Raw genomic sequence first — 25,453 nt, 5'->3', positions numbered from 1 at the left:
CTTTCGATACTACGCAAATCTGCCGAAACCTGCAGCTTCTGAGATTAGTTCTCAATTGTTCCGATTTTAGCAAAAACATTAAAATGTGGGGCGCTTCACAGATTTGAGTGTCCATTCGCAGTGGCCATGCTAATCTTCTCCGTATCTTCCAACATATTCATATGTGCTGCCAAAGCAAGCACAATGAATGCCCCTCTCACTACGCCGACACACACTAAATGGCGCGAACACAGGTGAGCACATTACAAAAGCCAGAGCAAGAATCTCCTGCCCCAGGTCTTTTATGCACGCGGACCAAGTTTGAGGTGGATCTGATGACCCACCGAGGAGGAGTTTAAGTACGGCCACTGAGGACGGCAAAAAAATGAACTAAGATGTTACACTCAATTCAAAAAGGCCGACTTTCTGCTGGGTTTAGATCATGTGGTCTTGGAATGTTACATGTGCCACCCAAATGTCATCAATCTAGTGCAAACGTGCTGCTTGGTGGAAATTCTGTGGGTGGCGCCATCTGGCCAAACCCATGTGCAAGATGAATACATACAATACATACAATAATACAACGAATACATTCATTTCCGCCACTCGGGAAGCAGGTGCAAAATTTTGCAACTTTGAGGATTTTTAGGCGATTCATTTGGGTGAACAAGAATAATAACGTGAAGGCACGCCACGCAAGGCAGGGCACGCCGCGGTGCATCCCATGCTAACGATGACAAGTTAGCAGCGTCGTAGTGTCACGTAAAAGGTTCAGCGTCAAGTACGTTAATGATGCAATGTTATAAATAAGTCACCGTGTGTCCAAAATTAGTCCTCGGTGTCTCCCTGGAATTGGAATCCTTTGAAATGTTCCTTTACAAATATCCTGCTCTCACGTGCACGCGTGTCTTGTTCACGATAAACAAAAAGACGGCAGGGGGCGGAGCCTCGACGGGATTTATAGCAGTGTGATTGCGTAGATGATGACGTAGCGCTCTCACGCGGTACACAGTGTATAATATACACTAAATGTATTATATGAATGTATATTGTGAATGTATATTATACATTTATATACATATACATATATATAGAGACATATACATTGTTTAATACATGACACTACTTTAAATTCAACAATTAAAAACATTGTTCTATAATGTTGTTGTATGTTGTATGTTATTTTAATGGATGGGAAATACATGGTACATACTCTAAAATTTATGATCGTACAACAGCATTGTCGTTACGCCTTGTTTGGTTCGGCAGCGTAAGGTGTCAGGGTGGGACTCGCGCTTGTGGAATTTGGTTCCGCTTCACGTTCGCACAAAGGCCACCGCGTAGTGTCCGTACGACTGCATGCTGCGTTCTGACTATATGGAAATAAAATGACGTGTCATGATCCTGATCGTCACATATTGTTTGTTTACATAACGTTCTGATTATTTGGAAATAAAATGACTTGTTACGATCAGGGTCGTCTTATATTATATGTATATATAAGGTGGCATCCCGGGGCACGCCCAGAGAGACCCCAGAGTGCAACAGGGCTGTTGTAAAACTAAAATATTACAAATAATATTATATGAGAAAATATAGAATAGCTAATACAATAGGTATAACGGGTTAGGGTTAGGGTTAGGGTTAGGGTTAGGGTTAGGGTTAATCCAATTAAGTGATGATTAAAAAAAAAAAAAAAAAAAAGATTTAGATATGATTTAGATCACATTGATTCATCAATTCAATATAACAATAGCCGTAGAATACCTAAAACATTCTAAATAATATATATAAAAATAAAAAAATAAAATAAATGTATATAAAAATGTGTATTTGTTTTTTGTATGTTTATGTATTCATCTATATATATAGTTATTGTTATTATTGAAATGTTATTATAAGTATTATATATAATTATTATAATATATATACTATCTATATTATATTTTAAATATATTATTTTTGGATATGTATTTATATATTTTAATTATTTGTATGACATACACATTGATTTTAATCTTATTTAACCGTTATTTATGCAGGGAAACCCATTGAGCGTCTTGTCTCATTTTCGATGGCGCCCTGGTTACAATCATCACACACAAAAAGACCAGATTTACAACAAACAAACATCAGCAAACCATGAATAGAAAAAAAACAGCCAAATAAATAAGAATAATAATCAATAATAAGTAAAATACATTAAAATGATACTTGACCATCAAAATCACACATTTTGCCATGAGTTGGCGTCCATTTGCAGTGCTCGCATAAACCACCAGAGGACGGCGTCCGACAGGTGCAGAATGGCTGCACTAAGGGCTTCACTGGGTTTCAATATCCAGTATATACTGTAACTAACCCTAACCTTAACCCTACCCCTGACCCTAACCTGCATAAAAATACACTTTAGGGACAGAGAACCTCACCACAGACTTATCTTCTCAACTGCGTCTCAATTTGTGTCTTACTTCAACAAAACTTTGATACCGTGTATTTTGTAGTTTACAACGATAGAATCTTATAGTACAATGTGCCATCTTGTGGAAAAGGCCATAACTCCTTATAATTCCATGACTCCTTATATTTCCATGACACCTTCTGTCGATTACGCACATTTTGGTATTTTTTAGTATTTTTAGAGCTTATAGAGCCTATTGTGCATAATCACCGGGTGTCATGACATTTCACTGCATATATGTACGACCGGATGTATATGTATGTGACAAATAATCTCTTGAACTTGAACTTGAACTTGACTCCTTATAATTCCATAACTCAATATAATTCCACTACTCCTAATAAATGCATGACTCCTTATAATTCATAACTCCTTATAGTTCCATAATGCCTTATAACTCCATAACTGCCTATAATTCCATAACTTCTTATAATTCCATAACTTATTATGATTCCATAACTTATTATAATGTCATAACTTCTTACAATTTCACAAGTCCTTATAATTCCATAACTTCTTATAATTCCATAACTCCTTATAATTCCATAACTTCTTATAATGACATAACTCCTTAAAATTAGATAACGCCTTATCATTACATAACTTCTTCTAATTCCATAACTCCTTATAATTCAATAACTCCTTATAGTTCCATAACTCCTTATAATTCCATAACTCCCTATAATTCATTATAATTACATAACTTATTATGATTCCATAACTCCTTATAATTCCATGACTCCTTATAATAACATAACTCCTTATAATTAGATAACTCCTTATCATTACATAACTTCTTCTAATTCCACAACTCCTTATAATTCAATAACTCCTTATAGTTCCATAACTCCTTATAATTCCATAACTCCCTATAATTCATTATAATTACATAACTTCCTATAATTACATAACTCCTTATATTTACATAACTTCTTATGATTTCATAACGCCTTAAATTCTATAACTCCTTATAATTCCATAACTCCTCATAGTTCCACAACTCCTTATAATTCCATAACTCCTCATAGTTCCACAACTTCTTATAATTCCATGACTCCTTATAATTCCATAACTCCTCATTATTCCATAACTTCTTATAATTCATAACTCCTTATAATTCATAGCTCCTTATAATTCCATAACTCCTTTTAATATTATAACTTCTTATAGTTCCATAACTCCTTATGATTCCATTACTCACTATAATTACATAATTCCTTATAATTCCATAAGTCAATTTATTTGGTTTATAGACTTATTGCAAACATTTAGTTTATTGTTTAGGGCTTATTATATTAAATGTCAGGTTTATTGTACATCACCATTTCTATCTTATGTTCATCTTCTGCTTCACTCAATATGTAAAGTTATTGTATAGGTCCATTTAATTTTTATGGCTTTTTTTCATTTTTATCTTTTGCTTTACTTTTTACTTTACTTTGATTGTTTTCTGTTATTTTTGGTGATATATATTTTTTCATAGTTTTGTTTATCATTAGGTTTGGTGTATATTGCTATATTTTTATTCTGTACAATTAAGAATCTTTCATATATTTTCCAATGTTTTCATATATTGCTGTTTTATTTTTAATACTTTTATTGTTTTGCTTTATTGTTATTATTTTGCTGCTGAGCTGTTGAGATCATGTAAATTCCCTCTAGGATGAATAAAGTCTCTATCTATCAATTATCTATGTTCCATATGTCATTGGGTGAACACTCCAAGTGCTAAAAGTCACCACCACACCAGTGTGCACACCTGGCTGGCATGGAAACCACAGAGTATCCACCTGGGAGAAGGCCACTTCTGGGCTTGAAAGTCATATTTGCATATTCAGGGTTGAATAACTGGGCTCGGCCCAGAATAGTCTCCTGTGTCTTCCAGCAGATGTTCTCGTCCCCACGGTGACTCATATCGTCATTACTTCACACTTTACCCTCCTCTCCAAACCATAGCGTGAACAGTGATATGAATATTGGCAGCTCCGCTCCATCATTAACACTTCCAGGCTGAAAGTGTAGTCAATTAAAACTCAACAATTCCTGGAGAAAATGTGTAAAGTGTCCCTGTGTGGCCGTTAGTGTGTCTATGTATTATGTGTATTAGTATTATTATTACCATCACATGTCAATTACTATTAGATTATATTGTGTTTATATACAATATATATATTTTTTTATCAGATTGTTAAATAGTATTTTATTATCAGTTTTATATTATTACATATTACATTATTTTCAGATTACAATTATTTCAGGTTATATTATTTGATGTACTATAATGTTATTATTATATGATAAGATTTATATAACTGATAATGATAATAATGATACAGAGTTTAATAATCCCTCTGGAGGAAATGAGTTCTCTGCATTTCCCCATCCTCGTATCTGACAATCTAGGGGCAGTGGGCTGCCACCCTTGAAGCCACGCCAATCCTTCCACAAAGTGGGAGCCTGCGAGTGGAGACCCGGCAGCTCCATTTGATGCCTTTCACGTCCATGTGGCTCAATAACTCTGGGAGGAGTAGCGCGGCAAAAAAGGCTAAAAGTTTGGTGGTGCTGTAGTCACGACTCAGTCTTGAGGGTGGCGTGTTCTACCTGGTGAGCCACCGGGGTGCCGCCCCCTCATAGTGTTTTGACGACACTGCATAAAGCTTTGAGTATGTATTAATCTGTTTCCTGTTAAGGGCCCTGAAAGATGCTGAATTTAGCATTAAAGGATTATAGGTTCACCATTTTTTCAACCCAGTACCTAAGATGTTGGTTCCCATCAATTATTTATAACTGTTCATAGAAACAACCTCGCTGAACGCTGTACTGTAGAGGAACTTACCACTCTGCTGCAGCTTCTCACTGGGCTTGAATGCATTGCAATGGAGCAAATGTTTAAACTTCCATTAATCTTCTTTTTGAAAACGGGAAACTGGCAATAGAGCCCCACGTGTCTTTTTTTATTTATTTTTATAGTTACACGTTTTGAATAACATTACAATGTTGGCTACAGAAGATCGTAACGTAACTTCCTATTTCCAGTCTCTTACTTCCTGTTTCTAGTCTCTTGGGCTCCATTTACCTGCCATTAAAACACAATCTGTATCTGGGTGTTTTATCTGGATAAGGGAAAACACATGTTGATGCAATCACTACAGATTTTCTGTAACATTGCTGAGAAAGGAATCCATCCACAAGTTCAAAACGTCCCCTAACTCCAGTTTACTTCGTCTAACTGCGGCTGACTGCGGCTGACTGTGTTTGTAATGGAAATGTTTGGACTCGTTGGAAGGTTTGTGATCCACTCCCATCGTTGAAGGACTGAACGATGCGCTCATTCTCCAGATAACGTATCTGGACACAGATCCCATCTTCATGCAGGTGTCACAGGGGCCTTGCCTTAGCCTGGATGTGGCCAAAACAGCTGATTTGAGGATGGACAGACGAGTTAATGACCTTTTCAACCACAAAACAATGTCAGACTTTCTGACTGTAACGTGAGTTTCCTGTTTTTAAAAAGGAGTTTTAACATTTCAAGGAGACTTAACATGTGATTTCAGGCTTGCAGACTCAGCAGATTGCCAGTAGGAAGTGACGCAACTTCCTGTTTCTAGTCTCTCTAGTATTTATTTTTGCCATTTTTGGTGAAAGAGTAAATAAAACCATGAACCACCTGATAAAACCTATAACATATGGAGACTTTCTGACTCTTCCTGACTCTTTTGGACTGCACTGAAGCCCAGTGAGAAGCTGCAGCAGAGTGGGAAGTTTCTCAATAGTCAAGCGTTCGGCGAGGTTCCTGCTCTGAACGGTTCTAAATGATGGAACCAACATTTTCACAAGACGTGGGTGGAAAAATGACAAACCAATCTTTGAAATGACGTTTTAAATATGGAGTAATAATGATATTGACTGGGAGCAAAAGCTGAAATATCCTTTAAATCTTGTGATAAAACAATCACCAACATTTCACAGTTTCCGTGAGGTGTCGCTGCAACACGTTGAACCTGAAAAAGTCCCAAATTGTGCAGTTTGTAGTTTTCTTCCTCACAGCCACCGTCTCAGAGGAGCAGTCAAAACACGTTGATTTGCATGTGAACGCCTCGCTGCCCCCCGAGGCCTTTAAATAAGAGCCGGTGACTCTGAATCCCGGTTCTAGACGGAATCGACCCATCGAGCTGAGCAGCCATGAGCTTCACGTCCATCGTCTGCTTGGTGCTGTCCCTCTGGCTCCACGGTAAGAGCAAAACAAATCTGACTCTGAAGGCAATGAATTGAATCTGTCAATGAAGTTTAACAACACAATGGGTCTTATGGCTCTTTTTTGGATCCATTTCCTTGCAGGGTCTTATGGGCAGATTGTGGTGACGCAGACGCCGAAGAGCAAGTTTGTATCTCCGGGTGAGTCGGTCAGCATCAGGTGTCAGTTCAACAGTGACGTATACCGAAATTCAAACGGAGATTATCTGAGCTGGTACCTCCAGACTCCCGGGGAGCCCCCAAAACTCCTGGTATATCTTGTCACAAAACTTCATTCCGGCGTCCCGACTCGATTCAGCGGGAGCGGATCCGGGAAGGATTTCACGCTGACCATCACCGACGTCCAGACAGAAGATTCTGGAGATATCTACTGCCAGAGTCTTCACAACATCCAGAGCAACTGGCCACAGACACGGTGATACAGGCTCGTACAAAAACCTCCCCTGGCGTCACACACCAGCGCTCACATTCAGGGATTTAACGACACAGCGGCTAGGAAACCAAGGTATTTCATTTATTTTGGAATATTATTGATAAATAATATTTATTTAGTTCTTTATTGTGAAAATCATTGTTTTATTCAGGCATTGAGCTGTTTTTTTATGTGAGATATTATGTTGTTGTTCAGCACAAACCTTATCGCTCCGGTATGTAAGAGTCACTTGTAATAAATAATAATACTTATTATTATTATTATTAATAAATATATGAAGTTTTTTACAAAATAAAATAGTAAAATATATATTTCTTATTTCTTCATTATTAATTATATTTATATTTTTTTTTATCTATTATGTTTCTCAAATGCTCCTGTTTTTGTAAGCAAAGGCCTCACGACTTAATATTCTAAATATTCAGGGTTTTCATCCATTATTTTAACTTTTACAATATTTAGACATTTTTGGAAATGGGCAGTACTTCAGAGCCCACTAAAGGAGTTCTGAGTGGAAGAATAGTGGCATGTTGCTAAAGTTGATGAAAGTATGAATAACAAGGCGGTGTGTGCAGCCGGGCATCATGGTCAAATAAACCCCTTCAGAGTGACATCTCCTCACTTAGCACTAAACTATTTACTGATATTCAGCTTCAACTGGACATATCTGCATTCATTCCTTCAAGTCCTCCATCACCACCAGCCGGCCTTAGCATTAGCATGTGGGCGGAGCGAGACGAGGGAAAAGGTCAAACCAAGCGGTCGTTATTCAGAAATAACCCACAACCGACCTCGCTGCTCTGGACCAATCAGAGCCACCGTGTAATAACACCAAATCAAACCAGTTGAATTGAATGAGGAGAACTTTATTGTCTTTACTGTCTGAAATCAAGTGGGTTAGGGCTCGGTCTATGTAGGGGTTAATACACAAGTGGAAGCGGTCGCCATAGCAACAGGTGGTGGTGGTGGTCTCAGCAGTCTTGGCGGCTGAGGCTCTGGGTGACGGGGGTCTGGGAGCCCCGCTGGGCCCGGCAGGTCACCCGCTCCGCCGCCGCCCACTCCCGGTCGCTGAGGGTCAGGGTGCTGGTCCAGCGGTACAGGTTGCCCTCGCCCCCCTGCGGTGTCCCGGGGGTCGCGGCGCTGGAAGCTCCGCCCACCGCGGTGGTGGTGCCGCTGCTGTCGTCCAGCGTCCAGCTCAGCTCCCAGTCGGACGGGAAGCCGGCGTCCGCCAGGCAGGTCAGCGTGGCGGACCCCGCCACTGAGGCCAACTTCTCTGAGGAGGGGGGCAGGACGGTCAGGGTGGGCGGGCGTTCACCTGGAAACACAGAGAAAGACAGAATGGAGGGATGGATGGATAGATAGAAGGATAGATGAAGGGATGGATGTAGGGATGGATGGATGGACAGAGGGATGGATGGAAGGATAATGAAAATGCAGCAAAATAGGCAAAAGAATGATAAATTAATAAGAATAAAAAATAGACAAAAGAAAATGACAATATGCAATAAACCTAAAAAAATAGCAGAATATATGGCAACACACAATAAAGATAAATATGAACTTGTCTAATATTAACCAACCTAAAGTTCATCCATCATGTCATATTTGTGTATTTAGTCTGAGCAAAACTTATAAAAACATCTATAGATACATATAAAATGAAAAATAAATATGAAATAAAACAATAATAAGAAATAAATGAGTAAATTCCAACATTTAAAGGGAACTTACTTCCGACGTCCAGTCGGGTGCCGCTGCCGAACGTATCACAGTGAAACATCCTCATTCAGCAGCTGCACAAAAACCTCATCACACTCATTCAAACACATTTTAAAGACAAGAACAAACACTGTGCATCCTCCCGTACAGCTGTTCAAAAAGAGGAACAAAAAACCCCAGAAGAATCTGTTCGTTTCATTTCTGCTTTATGCCGGGGAGCCCCGCTCTTTTTCTAATTCTACGTGACGCCGTGTTTTCATTGTTTTCTTTGTTTTCATCTTGATATGAAGGGCCGGCCCTGAGCATAGGCTGTATAGGCGGTGGTCTAGGGTGCCATCACCCATGGGGGCACCAAGCCAAGAAGAGGAAATAAATATATACATATATATTTTACAATACAAAATATAAAGTTGTTGGGCGCCCCTAGATGTTTATTTTTATGTTAAGATAAATACAGTTTTTGGCCACCCCAAAATGGATGACAAACAAGGGACAGAAGGTAGTACAGTGTGTGTGTTCTGGTTGTGCAGGGTTCCTCCCCTCTCTGAAGCGGCTGCTCAGCACGCCATCCTACTTCCTGCTGCTCTGTGGGAGCGTCCTGAACTTCAACTCCTTCATCGGCCTCCTCACCCTCAAAGACAAGTACAGGAAGCAGCAGTTTGGGCAGTCTGCGTCCAGAGCAAACTTCCTCGTGGGTAAAGACACAAAGTCCAGATGCACCAACACCGTGTGAAACAGGGCACCTTCATAAGAGAGCAGAGATATCTCCAATACTACAACCTGACACCAAGAGACAAAAGATAACACGGTTTTCAGACCGAAACGGTGTCAGGTGTCTATGCTATAGAAAATTATTATATAAATATAAAACTTTTTGTTTTATTACAAGTAGCTCAGATGTGGAAAAAATCCCGCTGGAATATAAGGGATTCAGTCTATTCCTCACCTGGCCACCAGAGGGAGCCCTCTGGGCTGAGCTCCATGTTTCACAAGTATAGACATCAAACATTGTTTCTGTGGGGGCTAAAGTGTTTAGAGACGTTGTGCTTGGAGCCAATTTCATGGTGTTTCATGATGAAGCTCATGGCTGCCTTGTCTTTTTAGAACCAGCACTACCAGTACATTCAAGGCACCTCTGAGGAGCCTCCACACCGTGGGTGAGTGTAGCTCATATGGGGAGAAAGAGAACAACAGAGCCCTCCTGCAACATCTGGAGCTTCTAGGTTCAGAACCTTGATTCTCAAATCCACTTGACCCTGGAGGGTTTTCATAAAAAGCAGCTGGAGGTAGGAGCAGAGCGTCAGCCTGCGGGTGGATGACAATGTGACTTCATTTTCTGTACAGTAACCATCATATCAAGAGAGACCACTGAAGATGATCTCAGAGAAGCTCCGCCCAGCAGGACTCTGGTGTGACGGCTTCAGACGCTGCCTTCAAGTTCTGCCGTCACGGGTTCTAGTCCTGACCTTTCCATTCGAGTCACTGCTGAGGTTCCTTTAATCGGATGAGTGGAGGAGACAAAGAAACCTGGAAAGACTCAGTGGCTCAAAGAGATGAGCTGCCGGACCGGAAGCCGGGGTTCGATGCCGAGTTGGTTGTCAGAATCCAACCCCCACAGACATCTTTAAAAGCTCCTGTAGAGTGGGGCTGAGTGTGAAGGGAACCTGGTGGCACGATGCTGTTGTTAACACATATTACCACCTTATAACCGCCACGATAATAAGAAAGCAAACCTTGTACAGGGTTAGTAAATATGTCAGTACCATCTGTCACAACTTCTAATGCATCTGCACAAATAAGCAGAGGCACGGTTGATCACTTTTACATGACTGTCTAACAACATTTAGAGTTTGGTTTGGCCTTGTTAAGTCTGGAATTTGAACCTATGATCCAGACCTCACACTGAGCTAAACCTTCTGTTCTCAATAAACATGTCATCTAGTTGGGTTTCAGGGTTCAGTCAAATGGGCATATCTATTTTACAATTTGAAAGCGGCTTTTTGGTAACGGATTAAGTAAAAAGAGAACAGTGTTTTAAGAATTATGATGGTTCCTAGATGACGTAGTGTGGATACAAAAGAAAGGGTCGGTTCCTCCGATGGTTTTTACAACTTCCAGCGGTGCCAAACAATCTTCTTTGAACCATTATAGTTTCCGGGGTTTTGAAAAACGCAGTACTAGTCACAGTTCTCAGAGTTTCCTATAAACGCAGCCCCGGCTCAAGCTGTCTGTCTAGATGTCGTACTCACAAGTGGCTGGAGGGGAATGAGTCCCGAGAGACAAAGCTTGGACTTATATAAATTCGGATGATGATGTCACAAAGCAGCAGTTTTTCACTCATTTCTGCTCCAAAAGTAGATTGATATTGATCGAACCTGAACAAGACATCCAAAATGTCCCAGTCCTAACGAGACCTAAACTTGCAGGCTGAACCCCTAATAATAATAATAATAATAATAATAGTAATTTAAGTAATAATAATTACACTTCTACCGTATGTAAATGTATGTGACAAATAATCTCTTGAACTTGAATAATGATGATAATAACAGTAGTAATAATTATAATAATGATAATAATAGTAGTTATAATCTTCTTTCAGAATTATAATAGTAATAATGATGATAATAACACTAATAATAAGAATAATAAGAATAATAATAAGAATAATAATAATAAAATACTTCAACTATATCAGCTTTGCCCCTAGCAACAGATGAGCTGATGGGCAGACACGAAGGCCGTCTCGAAATCTGGTTGTGAATTTCTGCCGAGTAGTACAACCAACCAACCAACAGTTGCTGTTTTGGTTTGTGGCTCCCGACAGCAACAGAGAACGTCTGCAGCTTGTGTCAGCGTTTATTTTGGTTTACTTTCACTTTTAATACTCCAGGGAAAGTTGTTCTAATGAAAGGGAAACAGTTCTGTTCATCACGTTCAGTTCAGCCACGGTGCAGGGACTAGTGGTACCGGTATATAGTTGGTGGCTTGCTCAAGGGCACCTGTAAAATTACTGTGGAAAGAGGGTATATCCTTTATTTAAATCCACTTAATGTCACTGAGTTGAAGCGATAGCGTCTGTGGTCACTGTGTGGAAAGCTGCGTTAACAACATGATGTTTTGCTGATGGATCATTGCCATTCACCCCAAATGTGTCGCTGACGCCACGAAGAAAACATTACTTCTAAAAGTTTCAGGACCTTTCATCACGTCCTTCACTTGCACAGCAGCGGTTTCACTCCTATATGTGTGTTTGTGATTGTCATTCAAAAAAGAGGAAATAAAACAATGTTTTACATGTAAAATCAATTGATTGATTTACAACAATCTACGTGTGATTAGCGCCACCTGGTGGACAACATCGTACATGATCATCAACCAACCTTTGACGCAACAGAACTATCCAGTGCAACGCAACTGTTTCAATAATTCAACACAATGAATGAACATCTACAACAATATATGAAATAATCGCAACGAAAACACCCAAAACATCAGCCACAAATAATATGACTTAGGTCTCTTACTTTGGCCAGACAGGTGATACATAAACAAACAACTTGTTTCCCTTCAGCAGCAGACCAGAGGGAATGAATGACTTCCGGCTCCAGCGGAAGTCATTCAAGTCAATGGAGGAGCTCCGTCCCCGCAGCGCCCCCTGGTGGACAGTGCCTACTGTGTACATTTTGTAACATCCACACTCCATTCACTGCGTTACTGTTGAAAACAGGAGGTCAAACACATTCTTGATTATGACTTGATCATGAGGCAGGTGGAAACGCCCTCAGCAAACATACAAAAAAACCAAAACACATTCTGTGGTTTAACTTGCAACAACAGTGAGCATCAGTATGTATATCAGAAATACTGACTTTTGAGATTTGTTTCGACAGAGCAGTGGAAGTCAATGGAAAGCAGCAAAAAAAATGGAAAAAGGAGGATTCATATTCTATTTACATGATTAAATCAAAAGCTACAGACCTACAGAGATACTATACTTGTTATATATATATTTATATACTATATGTGTACGGTATGAAATACATTGCATACAAAAATTTAAAGTGGTAATCCATCCTAAAAGAAATACATGCAAACAGCTTAGGGATTTTATTTGAAATGTAGTTGTTATCACATTCTTTGGAAAAAAAAGTATTTAAAAAAAAAAACTTGACCTTTGCATTTTTTTGCTTAAAGCCTTTTTTGATTCCAATGACTTTAATATTGAACATGACTTTAATATTGGACAATTACAAAGCGGCGTCATACAATCTGCAGAGGGCGGTGAGGGACACTAAACGGAGCTACAGATGGAGCGGGGGGATACAAGACGCTTGTGGGAGGGGCTGCGGACAATAACAAACTACAAGAGCAGCTCCCCAGCCACGAGTGTGGACGCCTCCCTAGCCAACCAACTGAACTCCTTTTTTGCGCGGTTCGAGTCTGGCAACAGCAACGCTAGCTCGCCGGCTAATTGGAGTTACACCGCTGGGGATGAGCGCGCACTCTCAGTGTCCGTGCACGAGGTCAGGAGGGCTCTGATGCGGGTGAACACCAGGAAAGCTGCGGGCCCGGATGGCATATCTGGGCGAGTACTGAAGACTTGTGCTAACCAGCTAGCTCCGGTGTTCACCACAATATTCAACATCTCCCCGGCTGAATCAGTGGTTCCGTCCTGCTTCAAGAGGTCCACCGTCGGTCCTGTCCCGAAGATCGCCTCTCCTGCCTGCCTGAATGACTACCGTCTGGTGGCCCTCACCTCGGTGGTCATGAAGTGTTTCGAGAGACTGATTAAGGATTATATCTGCACCTCCCTTGCCCGCACCTTGGACCCGTTGCAGTTCGCGTACCGGCAGAACAGATCCACGGATGACGCGGTCTCCCAGGTACTGCACACGACGCTCACACATCTGGATGGCCAGAAGGGGGCCTATGTGAGAATGCTGTTCATCGATTACAGTTCAGCTTTCAACACCATAGTCCCCACCAGACTGGCTGTCAAGCTGAAGGAGCTCGGACTGAATGCTCCGCTGTGTGCCTGGATCCTGGACTTCCTCACAGCCTGCTCCCAGGTGGTCAGGGTGGGGAATCACATGTCAAGCTCCCTCACCCTGAACACAGGATCCCCCCAGGGCTGCGTCCTCAGCCCCCTACTGTACTCCCTGTACACACATGACTGTGTGGCCAGGTCCAGCTCCAACACCATCATCAAGTTTGCTGACGACACCGTTGTCGTGGGCCTGATCACCGACTGCGACAAGAAGGCCTACCGCAAGGAGGTGGCTGACCTGTCACTCTGGTGCCAGGACAACAGCCTCCACCTGCACATCAGCAAAACTAAGGAGCTGATTTTGGACTTTAGGCGTGGATTACAATCGAGGACGCACGCGCCCTTGGTGATAAATGGGACTTCTGTTGACAGGGTGAGCAGCTTCAAATACCTGGGAGACCACATCACAGAGGACTTAACATGGACTTAACAAACAGACAGACTGGTGAGAAAGGCGAGGCAGCGTCTTTACCAGCTTAGGCAGCTGAGGAAATTCTGGGTCTCGGTGAGGATCCTCAAGTCCTTCTACTGTGACGCGGTGGAGAGTATCCTGACAGGCAACATCACTGCCTGGTTTGGGAACTGTACTGCCCAGGACAGGCGGGCCCTGCAGAGGGTGGTGCGTTCAGCTGAACGTACCACTGGAACTACCCTCCCCCCCTTGCAGGAGTTATACACCAGGAGGTGTAGTCGCAGAGCCCGTAGGATCATGAAGGATCCTCATCACCCCAACAACGGACTGTTTCAGCTGCTGCGGTCAGGCAAGCGCCTCCGCAGTCACACAACGAGACTGTGCCTCCACAGTCAGAGAGACTGAGACATACTGTGTCACTGTTCAGGGTTGTTCGTGATGCCGTATTGCTGCGCCGTACTGTTACTACCTCACTTTATTCACATGCCACTTTAATGCACATATCTGTATATACTGTACATAATTGCCTATTCCATATACATACGCATATTCCCTTTATCTATTCCATTTTATTGTATTTATTTTATTGTATTTTATTTTATTCTATATATTTTCATTTTATTCTATAAGTATTCGACTTACTGTATTACGTTTTAGGAGTCAGTTAGTTGCTCTATTAAAAAGAAATTTTTCCTAGGACATATTATGTGTTATCACCGGGGTGTTGCATTACATTTCACTGCATATATGTATGAAAGTATGTATATGTATGTGACAAATAAACCTCTTGAATCTTGAATCTTGAATCTTGTTTTACCAGTTTCTATCATTGTTTATTCACCTGCTTTGCCTGTAACCGTGTCACACACTGAACACATTTTAAATTATGCCTAAATTATATTGCAAAGGCTTGACAAGCAATTACAAATGAATAAACAAATCAATGAGGCGCTGGAGGGGCTTCAAGGGTTTAAAAACGATGCTGCCTAGGTGTCACAGAAAAATAAACCTAACAAGAATATTAAAATTGGCAAACATAAAAGATAAAGCGCATGAAAACCAATACATTTAAATATAAACCCATAAACCAATAATAATATCAAGAAAATAACCTTTGTAAGCTGTAAACCCTTATCTGGGGCAAACATATCCAGGATTTATTATAATTATTATTCATTATGAGGAGGCAGAAATAAAATTCATCTAAAATACATCATTCAGATGATCTGTATCTTAATGAGAAGTAATTCCCCTGGAGCTACTGGAAACAGTACAGATCAGAGTGAGTTTTACACACTGTTGGAGAATTGGTTTTAACTCTAAAAGCCTTTACTTTTAGGACTTGCTTCTGTCAGCTGGAACAAAGTAGCAAGGTTGAGCTTTTTGTGATTTTCTTTGTTTCATTCAAATTTTGCTCATTCAAAAAGACAACACACATGAATTAGCACTGATCCAATGGTACTGTTATTTAATTATTGAATAATGTTGTAAAACTCTGGTGATATGTTGAATATGGCCTCGCAATAAGCTGACATACATTACATGGGGCGACCACAGCTGAGCACATTCAAAAGGCAGAGCAAGAACGGCTCCACCCACCTGCTCCACCCCAAACTGAGCCCATCTCCTGCTGTCAGTCACATTCAACTTTTGCTTCCCCCGCATCGCAGGCCAAGGCCAATCCTAAAAGGGGCGAGTTTCTTCGAGATTTGTGGTGTAGGCTTGCTTATTGGAGTGTAAACTTCCACCCGTGGAAGCTGCTTCCCTCCATCACATGCAAATCTGCCAAAAAATTGCAACGATTCAGAGAAGATGAGCTCGGCGTCATTCCAATTTGAAAAAGATTGATATACTCTTGTCGAGTGGGGAGTGGCCTGGATGCGATGGCACAAGTGCTGCCTTTGCAAGAAAGAACGCCCGAGCACAAACACAAGAGTGTGCTGCATCACTCTCTGTGGCTGTTCCAAGAAATGAATCGGTTTGATTCAGTCCCTGGAAGAGACAAATGGTGTCGGCCAACAACCAGGCACTACAACCTCTAGAAAGCTGCTTATACTTGTCCACATTGAAATGCTCTTCTAGAGCAGGGAGTGATGCCACTTCATGACTGCTGCACTTTCAAGAAAATGTGCATCGCTCAAATTATTTGCATGTCGTCCTTTCGATGACAGGCAAATCTGCCAAAAATTGGAAAGATTCAGGGATTCGTTCTCAATTGTTCCAATTTTAGCAAAAAAAAAAAAAATGTGGAGCCCTTCATGGATTTGCATGTCATCTTGTTGCAGGGGCCATGCCTATCTTCTCTGTGTCTTTGAACATTTGAAGTCGGTAACTGCTTGACCACGCCCCCTTGGCCCGCCACATTCAGGATGTCATTTTTGGATGTTTTTCGGCGTAGCATATTTTGACGTTTTTCGACACAGTAATTGCTGGTTTTGGACGTTTTTCCATGTAGTATATTTTGACATTTTCGACATAGTAAATATCGTTTTTGGAAGTTGTTCTGTCTAGTATATTTTGACGTTTTTCCACATAATTCTGGATTATTTTTTTTGGCATACCATATTTTGATGTTTATAGACAGTATAGTATATTGTTTTTGGAAGTTTTTGGGCGTATTATATTTTAGAGTTTTTCACCATAATAATTGTCGTTTTTGTAAGTTAATCATTGTTGTAGATTTTGACATTTTTCGGTAGAGTATATATAGTATGTCATTTTTGGATTTATTTTGGAGTCCTATATTTTGACACTTGACAGTAATTGACAGTTTTGGACGTTTCTCTGTGTTGTATATTTTGACATTTGACAGTATGTTGTCTTTCAGAGTTTTTCGACATATTACAGTACATTGCTTTTGGAAGTTTTTTGGTGTGCTATATTTTGAGGTCTTTTGATATAGTATATAGTATGTCGTTTTCGGAAGTTTTTCAGCAAAGTTTCAGTATATTGTCACGTTTTTCAACAGAGTATAGAATATTGTTTTTGGATGTTTCTTCGGCGTAGTATATTTTGACATTTTTTGACAAATTAAACTATGTTGTTTTTGGGCGTATTATATTTAGAAAATTTTTCACCGTAGTAAATGTCGTTTTTGGAAGTTGTTCGGACGTATTCTATTGTTTTTTCGGGGTTGTATATTTTGACGTTGTTCAACATAGTATTGTTTAGTATGTTGTTTTTGAATTTTTTTTGGCGTACTATAATTTGACATTTATCGACAGTATAGAATATTGCTTTTGAATGTTTTTCGGCGTACTATATTTAGATTTTTTTGTATGTTGTATGTTGTTTTCGGACATTTTCCGGCAAGCTATATTTTTACGTTTTTCGACATCGTATTGTCTTTTGTTTTTGGATGTGTTTCAGTGTAGTATATTTTGATGTTTTTCGACGTAGTAATTGCTGTTTTTGGACGTTTTTTCATGTAGAATGTTTTGACATTTTTCGACATAATAGAGTTTGTTGCTTTTGGGTGTTTTTCAGCGTATTCAATTTGGATGTTTATCGACATAGTATAGTACAGTGGTTCTTAACCTTATTGGAGGTACTGAACCCTGCAAGCTTCATCAGTGCATACACCGAACCCTTCTTAATTGGAAAAATGAATTTCACACAAAAACATAACTCAATGAATATTCACTGCAAATCAATGTGACCTTTGCTGTTGCCTTTCAGATACAAGTTCAGAAATGTGTGGCTTCACCTTGGCAAGTGCCACTCTCATATCATTTTTGCAACAAAGTCTGTTCCTTTTCTTAGTTTTCATGTCTACCATCCTGGAAAAGGATTGCTCGCAAAGATATGTTGTAACAAACGGTGTGTGCATCTCAAGGCCTTTCTTAGTAATAAGAGGGTGTGGTACGATTTGGTTACACCAAAACGTTGAGAGCGTTGTTGTTCTGAAGAGTTGCTGTTGAAGCTGGCTCTGCTGAAGTTCAATGTTTTCGTCGAGGTATTCATCGTTGACATCTGCTGTCGCAACACTAAACGTGGATGGCTGTCTCACCCACGCTGGATATGACTCTCTGGTGGGGAAGTATCCACCGAGAGACTTTGCGAGCTCATTTCATCTCAGCTCCAATTCCAGACACGTCTTTGATCTTACTTAGACAGTCGTCCAGCAGGGGAAAGTTTGCGTAGTTATCATTCTCTGTTCATCGTTTCCATAAAGGTAGCTTTTTTAAAAAACGCCTTCAGGTTTTCTTCCGCTTTGATGATGTTGACTCCACCGCCCTGCGTCTGTCGATTGAGATGATTGAGAGCATCGAAAATATCGGCCATGTACGCCAAAATGAGACAGGAGACAGTCTGGGAGAGAACGGAAGTCAAATGTATTCTCTCCCGAATGGCGCAAAAAATGTGTCCTTTAAACTTGTACAGAGATCATGTAACCCATCTGGTCACAATACATAGGTCACAGCTCAGCACTTGTCAGACATAAATCTACGCACATTCCACCTCCCTCCTTACAGGGGCCTCTTCCACTTCCTTTCTCATAGGGATCTCTAAATAGACATGCTGGTGTTGTCGTTCTCCGTATAACAATGAAACACTTCATCACCCCAATCCTTCTAGACACCTTATATTCCCCCCTCGAGACAACACAAAGTCTCGGAAGACAAAGCGTAATGGACATATGATGGCTTAATAGAAATCACTTAATAACAAACAAAATTGATTATAATATACCCTTCAGACCATGCTTAGTCATAGCAATACAGTAAATTTGTGGAGTGTGAGAGCGAAAAACCCATCTGGCAGCTTCCTTTCTTAGTACTTCCATCAAACAATCTAGAAACAATTCTTTCATGGTCCCTCTGCCCCAGGAAACCACCTATGGTACTCCAAATCAATTAACAGAAAAAGACGAAGGGTTGAGAAAACTTTACAGGATGTTACATATAAATGTATACATTTAGAACCTCAGAAATAAATCAAAAATTTTGTCCAAAGTCAGGCTAGTCGACCCATCGGACCTTCCAGTGGACCTTTCCCTGCCTAACACCAATGTCCCTCAAAACCCGCAAAAAAAAAGAACCTGAGGTCCCAATGTATTCACTTCACCCTGTTACAGACAACTCATCAATAATACAGGTTACATTGTAATAAACAACCTCCAATATTATAAAAACATGCAGGACACATATGTATGTATTGCCCTGTTGCTTTTTAACATCATCAACTTTCAATAATATTTCACTCGACACTCCTGATCATGATGTCCTCATTCAGGGTCCACTGTCCATTTTTGTCCTCCATTTTTGAATGTCCATGTTTGAGTGTTCAAATCCATTAGCCTGTTAGGATCTCTGGAAACTGCCACCCTTTGATTGGTCCTGAAAGAAAAAATCACCAGCCAGTATCATGCACAAACATCAAATACAGTATAATAATTTCACTTTTGCATTATTTCATAGTTGTTTAATTCCCAATTTTTGCAGAATTCATTTTATGGTTCTATTCACAAACTATTTCCTATCTGAGGATATGCAATCTGGAAGTCCCCACCTGCTTATGACCTAACGACACAAGAACTTGGCAACTGACTGAGCATCTTTACGCTTGGTTGGACATGCCTCAGTCCACCGTTAAAATCTATCCACGACAACTAACGTATCTTTTACCTCCTACAGGTCTTACCATGTCAACAAAATCCACAACCAACTCACGCGTAGGACCTGTCAGAGTTGGAATGTGTCCGGGTTGACTCATCACACCCCTCCGAGCATTGTTTTTAAGACAGAATGTACATCTGCCTATGACATAATCAATTCGCTCAAGCAAGTACGGTGCCCAAAAACCATACTCTTTCGTGATTTTTCTCCTTACCTCTCCCATTGCAACATGGGCTAACCCATGTGCTTCCTGAATCATCAGACCTAGCAGGTCGGGGGGTGCTACCATCAGTCCTTCATGATTTCTCCACAGACCAGTAGAATCTTGTGTGGCCCCTCGGTCCAACCATAATCGTTTATCTATGACTGACGCAGCTTCTTGCATTGAGACCACATCTCTGAGCGTGATTTTATCTTCCAAGTCCACTTCATGGGTGACCAGAAGAACCTTGCCTGCTTTGTTTGCTCTTGTAACTGCTTTTGCAGCCTCATCAGCCGCTTTGTTACCTTGTGTAACCCTTGACTTGATTTCCTTTGGCTTCATCATTGCATGCAACAATTTCATTATCTGAGCATGATGCTATATCGGAGAACCATCGGTTTTCTTAAATCCTCGATTTTTCCACACTAATCCAAATACATGTAAATGACACACATTATGTGCGTATGCAGAATCTGTATATATTGTTACTTGCTTGCCTTCGGCCAATAGACAAGCTTCAGTCAGGCCCACAAGCTCAGCAAGCTGTGCAGAGGCAGGTTGTGGTATTACTTCTGCTTTCTCAATGACAAATTCAGTTCCCTGGGCTTTGACTACTGCATAACCAGCACTCAATGTGTCTCCTATTCGATAGCAGGACCCATCAGTCCAATACTCCACATCTGCCACGTGCAGTGGGAAAGCTTGCAAGTCTGATCTGAGCTTTGCATATCTCTCTACTTCCTGAACACAATCATGTGGCTCCCTATCCTCTGGTGTTGGCAAATTCTCAGCTGGATTTACCGTGACGCACCTTACTAAGGTGACATCTTCCTGCTCTAAGAGCCTATGATAGTCTCTTAGCCTAGACATAGTCAATGTGCATTTACCAAAATTCAAAAGATTTCTGAGACTATGATGGGTAAGAAATGTCACTGGGTAACCCATAGTTACTGATGGTGCTTTATCATACATTAGATAAGCTCCCACCATTGCTCTGTAGCACCGTGGTAGCCCCAATTCTACTTCTAAATAGGCAGTAGAATAATAGGAAACAGATTGAGGACTTGTCCCTGTACCTGTGGGCTGACGAACTGCACATGCATATTCACCCCCAGTGGACGAAGCCACATACAGAAAAAAGTTCTTAGAGTAGTCTGGCAATGCTAATGCTGGAGCTTCTTGTAACCTCTGTTTGATCGTCTCAAATGCCATAAGACCTTCCTGCGTCCAGGTCAGGTTCCAATGGAGTTGAGCATTCCCAGTCTCTATTATCATGGCTCTCAAAGGCCCTGTTAGGCACGCATAATCTTCTACCCAGGCCGAAGAACATCCCGCAATGCCAAGAAATGTCATCAGTTCTCTGACTGTTCTAGGCTTTGGGGCCGTGGCTTCCAAATGACTCTCAGAGATGCTTCTGTGTCCATGGGTTATTGTTTGACCCAAATAAACTACTTTTCTTGACAATACTGTAGCTTCTTCTGAGAGTCCTTGTGTCCTTTGTCTGCCAATAGCTGCAACAGTTTGATTGTGTCCTCATGGTACGTTTCCTTATCTGGTGAACAGATGACGATGTCATCCACATACTGAATGACAGTACTTTTCAAGATCTGATCAATCCCAGCCAAGTCATCCTGCAACACTTTATTGAAAATGTGCGGGCTATGTTTGAATCCTTGAGGGAGCCTCTTGTACTTGAAGGTTTGTCCTTTGAATGTGAATCCAAACAACCCTTGACTTGCTTCGCTGAATGGGACACTGAAAAATGCTTAACACAAATCCAACACTGTGAAGTGTGTAGCCTCTGGAGGAATTTGGGCTAACAAGGTACGTGGATCTGGTACATCTGCTGGAAAATCCTGCACCACTTCATTGATCGCTCTTAAATCATGTACCAAGCGATAGGACTCATCTGGTTTCTTTAGAGGCAATATAGGCATATTGCTCTGAGGATCCGAACATATTTCCACTACACCTGCTTTTAACAGTCTTTCAATTTGTGGTTCAATCCCTTTGATTGCCTCCTCCTTTAGTGGGTATTGGTTCTTCCAAGGAGGTTTGGTTCCTGGTCTCAGTTCAACTCTCACCGGTTTGGGCTGACTTCACAAGTCCAATGTCAGTACTAGGTCATGACCACAAACATTCTGGAATTTGTTCCAGCATCTCCTCTCTCATGCTGTCTGAGCCCAATTTAGTGCTGAGCATTGCCTCGTGTGTCATCTGTAGCACTTGTGGTTGTCCTTGTCCTTGAGCTGAGATCATGATTTTCATGAACTTCTCTTCTTCACTCATCCAGATAGCAAGATTCTCCTTTATTGGTGCAAAAATGGCTTCCTCAGCTTCTGCCATAATTTCTCCTATATGCTTCTGCTCAAATCCTTCAGCCACAATTAAAGTCACATGTGGCACACTTTTCTCAATGTCATACTCTTTCTCATACTCCTCATTATTGTTTATCTTCATAGCTGCTCCTTGTGGTCCCATGATTATGCAGCACAAGGTCAGCTGAACATGCTGTGGTTGACTACTCAAGCATTCCTCCGGATCCAATTGGCCAGCTTTCTTGAAATATTTCAGCATGCAGTGATGTGGATACTCAGTGGGATTAGCATCAGGCATATTTGCCACAATGAACTTCTCCCACATCTTGTCTGGCTCTAATAGCTCTGGACTAAGATTTCCAATCCAATATACTGAAGAAGTCTCGGTCTCTGGTGCCATGAGGAATTGGTGGTAGACATCAGGTGGCACATCCACCAGACAGCCGGTGTACACCGTATTGCTCAATTTGGTTTGCACATAGCATCTCTTCCCAAGAGTGCAATGGCCGTATGTTCTGACCCCAATATAGGTAGTGTGATTTTCCAATTTTTATAGCGGAGCTCAATTGGTTTTGTGAGAGTAAATCAGCTGTTTCACACCCTCAAACTCGATTGTCCGTACCAATTGGTCAGACATGGGGAGATGTATAGCATCTTCAGGCCGAACACAGGTGAAAGCTGCTCCGCAATCTGCCATTACTTCCAATGGCTTATCATTTATTTTCACCTCTATTTTTGGATCTTGCTCCGGCCCTGACACTATCAGCTGACACCTCCTTTTCGAGTCTTCCAGGCACCCCTAGAAACCAGGTTCCGGACCCCTGTCAGGGTTTGCCGGTCCCCTGGGTGGCTGTGGTTGTCCGCTGAAACCTCCTGTGAAGCCTCCTCTGAAGTCTCCTCTGAAGCCTCCTCTGAACCTGTAACAGTCACACGCAAAGTGGCCTAGTTGTCCACAATTATGACACGCTCCTTGAGACTGTTGGAAATTTCCTCCTCTACCTCTTTCTAAATATGCTTGACCTCTTCCTCTCCATATTTGTGGTTGATCAAAAACTGGCTGTGGAAAGGAGACAGTGGGGACCACAGGTGGTAGAACCTGAATCTGTCCTTGCTGTGGTTGTGGTGGTAATTGATTTAGTTGTAACTGGCTCTGCATAACCACAACTTGTTTCTTTTTCTTCTTCTTATTATCCACCAACTGTATTTGGTTAAGTTTTCTGAGAGTCTCCTGGTCCTGTTCCTTTATCTTTGTACTGTTGGAGCTCGGGTACATCTTTATGGTTGTTTTAGCCTTGCCCATCTCTATTATTTGCTCGTCCTTCATATTTGAAGAGACAGTTGCCCTCCTGTGTAATCACTGGGAGCTGGAGATAAACATCACTGAACTTCACCTCCTTCTCATAAGGCGGGGGCTTCTTTACAGATGCTGTATGTGAGAAGGGTGCGGTAATGTTCTCCATCAATTTTTCTGTTTCCTTATCATTTTTCTTTATTTCTTGTCTACTTCATTCCCTTTTTTCTGTGGCATCTAAGAAAAAGTTCTGTCCCTCCTTTTCGAACATCTGCAGAATGCCAATTCTGTTTGTCTTTATTTCCGTGCGTCTCTTTCCCTTCTTACCTTTCTTTTGATTAACTTTTTATGTGGGCACAAGCACCTGCATTGTTTTAATCACATCTGGGTTAAGAGTTCCTTCAACTGGCCACGGTTGTTCAATGTCAGGCCAACGCGTGCTCCATTTTCCTGATATTTTTGCAATATCTTTTACAAGGGGATTATTCTTTCGCACTACATAAACAGGAGTGATTGCTTTTGTAATTTTAGTATCCATTTTTTACATCATAATGACCCTCTTGTTTTCTTTTATTGTAAATCGAATGAAATAATTTAAAATGTATTTATAAAGCACTGTGTAATCACACTCAACCATCAACAACTGAATTTACCAACACCAAAGGAGACCAATAGCTTCCCACCTATGAAAGCAAATTCACTTGTTCATCATCTGATGCATCTGATCACACACATTTATCTTGAATTATCAAAATTATATCAATGTTCAATCTCAAAAAAACCTCAATCAAGATAAACTATACTCAGATAATGAAACCAATATTCACAGCACTCAACAGTATTTAAACCAAATCAGCTTTTCCACAAGTGATCAATCAAATCAATAATACTCCATTAATTAGGCAAATGCCTTAATTAGTCAGTCTGTTGCCAAGTCTCCCACTTAATAATTGCAAATGTAATATATGAAAAAGAACTACTATAAGTCTATATGTGAAAACAAGCTAAACATGTATCAATTATGTAGGCTATATCTAAATGTATACACATATAGTTAAATGCAGGTGTCCATTGAAAGAGGTTGTGGATAAAACCGTACTGGCCTTTAACTGTTTTTATTTATGCATTTATTTATTTATTTATCTATTTATTTATTTATTTATTTATTTATTCTTCTATCATACTGAGAGAAAAGAGAGGAAGGTTGTTTTTTTTTCACAGCCTCTCTTGTCAGGAGGAGTTAACAAATCTCCACTCTGTATGAAGCACCACCCCTTGCTCCACCTCTTCAATTTAGCCAACCCTTCCAGTATGGACTGGTCGTCAGCGAGTGCGAACATCCTGTTTTAGCTCCCGTAGGAACAACCCAGCCCAATGCAGTCATGCACAGAGTCAACAATCAGAGCTGTTTTCTCTCATTTAGCCGCCGAAACACGAAACCTTTTCTGAATGTGTACATGCATGTGTAAAAAGACTGTTGCTTGTGGCTCTAGTCCTTCAGAAGACTCATATTTTTATCAAATATATAAAGTCCTTTAAAGGCTCATATTCTTTATCGAATGTACAAACGCCTTTAAAAATAAGGCTCTTATATATTTATCAAACGTCCTTAAAGAAAGGCTCATCATTTTTATTATCAAATGTACAAAGTCCTTAAACAGGCTCATATATGTTTATCACTAAAGGGGCAAGAAATGTCTCTCTTTATGTATTATT

The 25,453-nt window shown here is 40.7% G+C and overlaps 2 gene segments (V, D, J or C); one reads left to right on the top strand and one right to left on the bottom strand.

Annotated features, from left to right (window-relative positions):
- The first annotated feature begins 6,622 nt into the window (after positions 1-6,622).
- LOC307246427 (immunoglobulin kappa variable 4-1-like) lies at positions 6,623-7,113 on the top strand. The segment is given in 2 exons: positions 6,623-6,671; positions 6,779-7,113.
- A 984-nt stretch (positions 7,114-8,097) lies between these two features.
- Positions 8,098-8,907, bottom strand: LOC307246530 (Ig kappa-b4 chain C region-like). The segment is given in 2 exons: positions 8,859-8,907; positions 8,098-8,442 (listed from the first exon to the last, which is right to left on the bottom strand).
- Positions 8,908-25,453: the final 16,546 nt, after the last annotated feature.

The sequence above is a fragment of the Zeus faber genome, assembly GCF_960531495.2.
Source record: "Zeus faber genome assembly, chromosome: 21".
Classification (NCBI taxonomy): Eukaryota; Metazoa; Chordata; class Actinopteri; order Zeiformes; family Zeidae; genus Zeus; species Zeus faber.
This window is presented reverse-complemented; position numbering and strand designations above follow the sequence as displayed.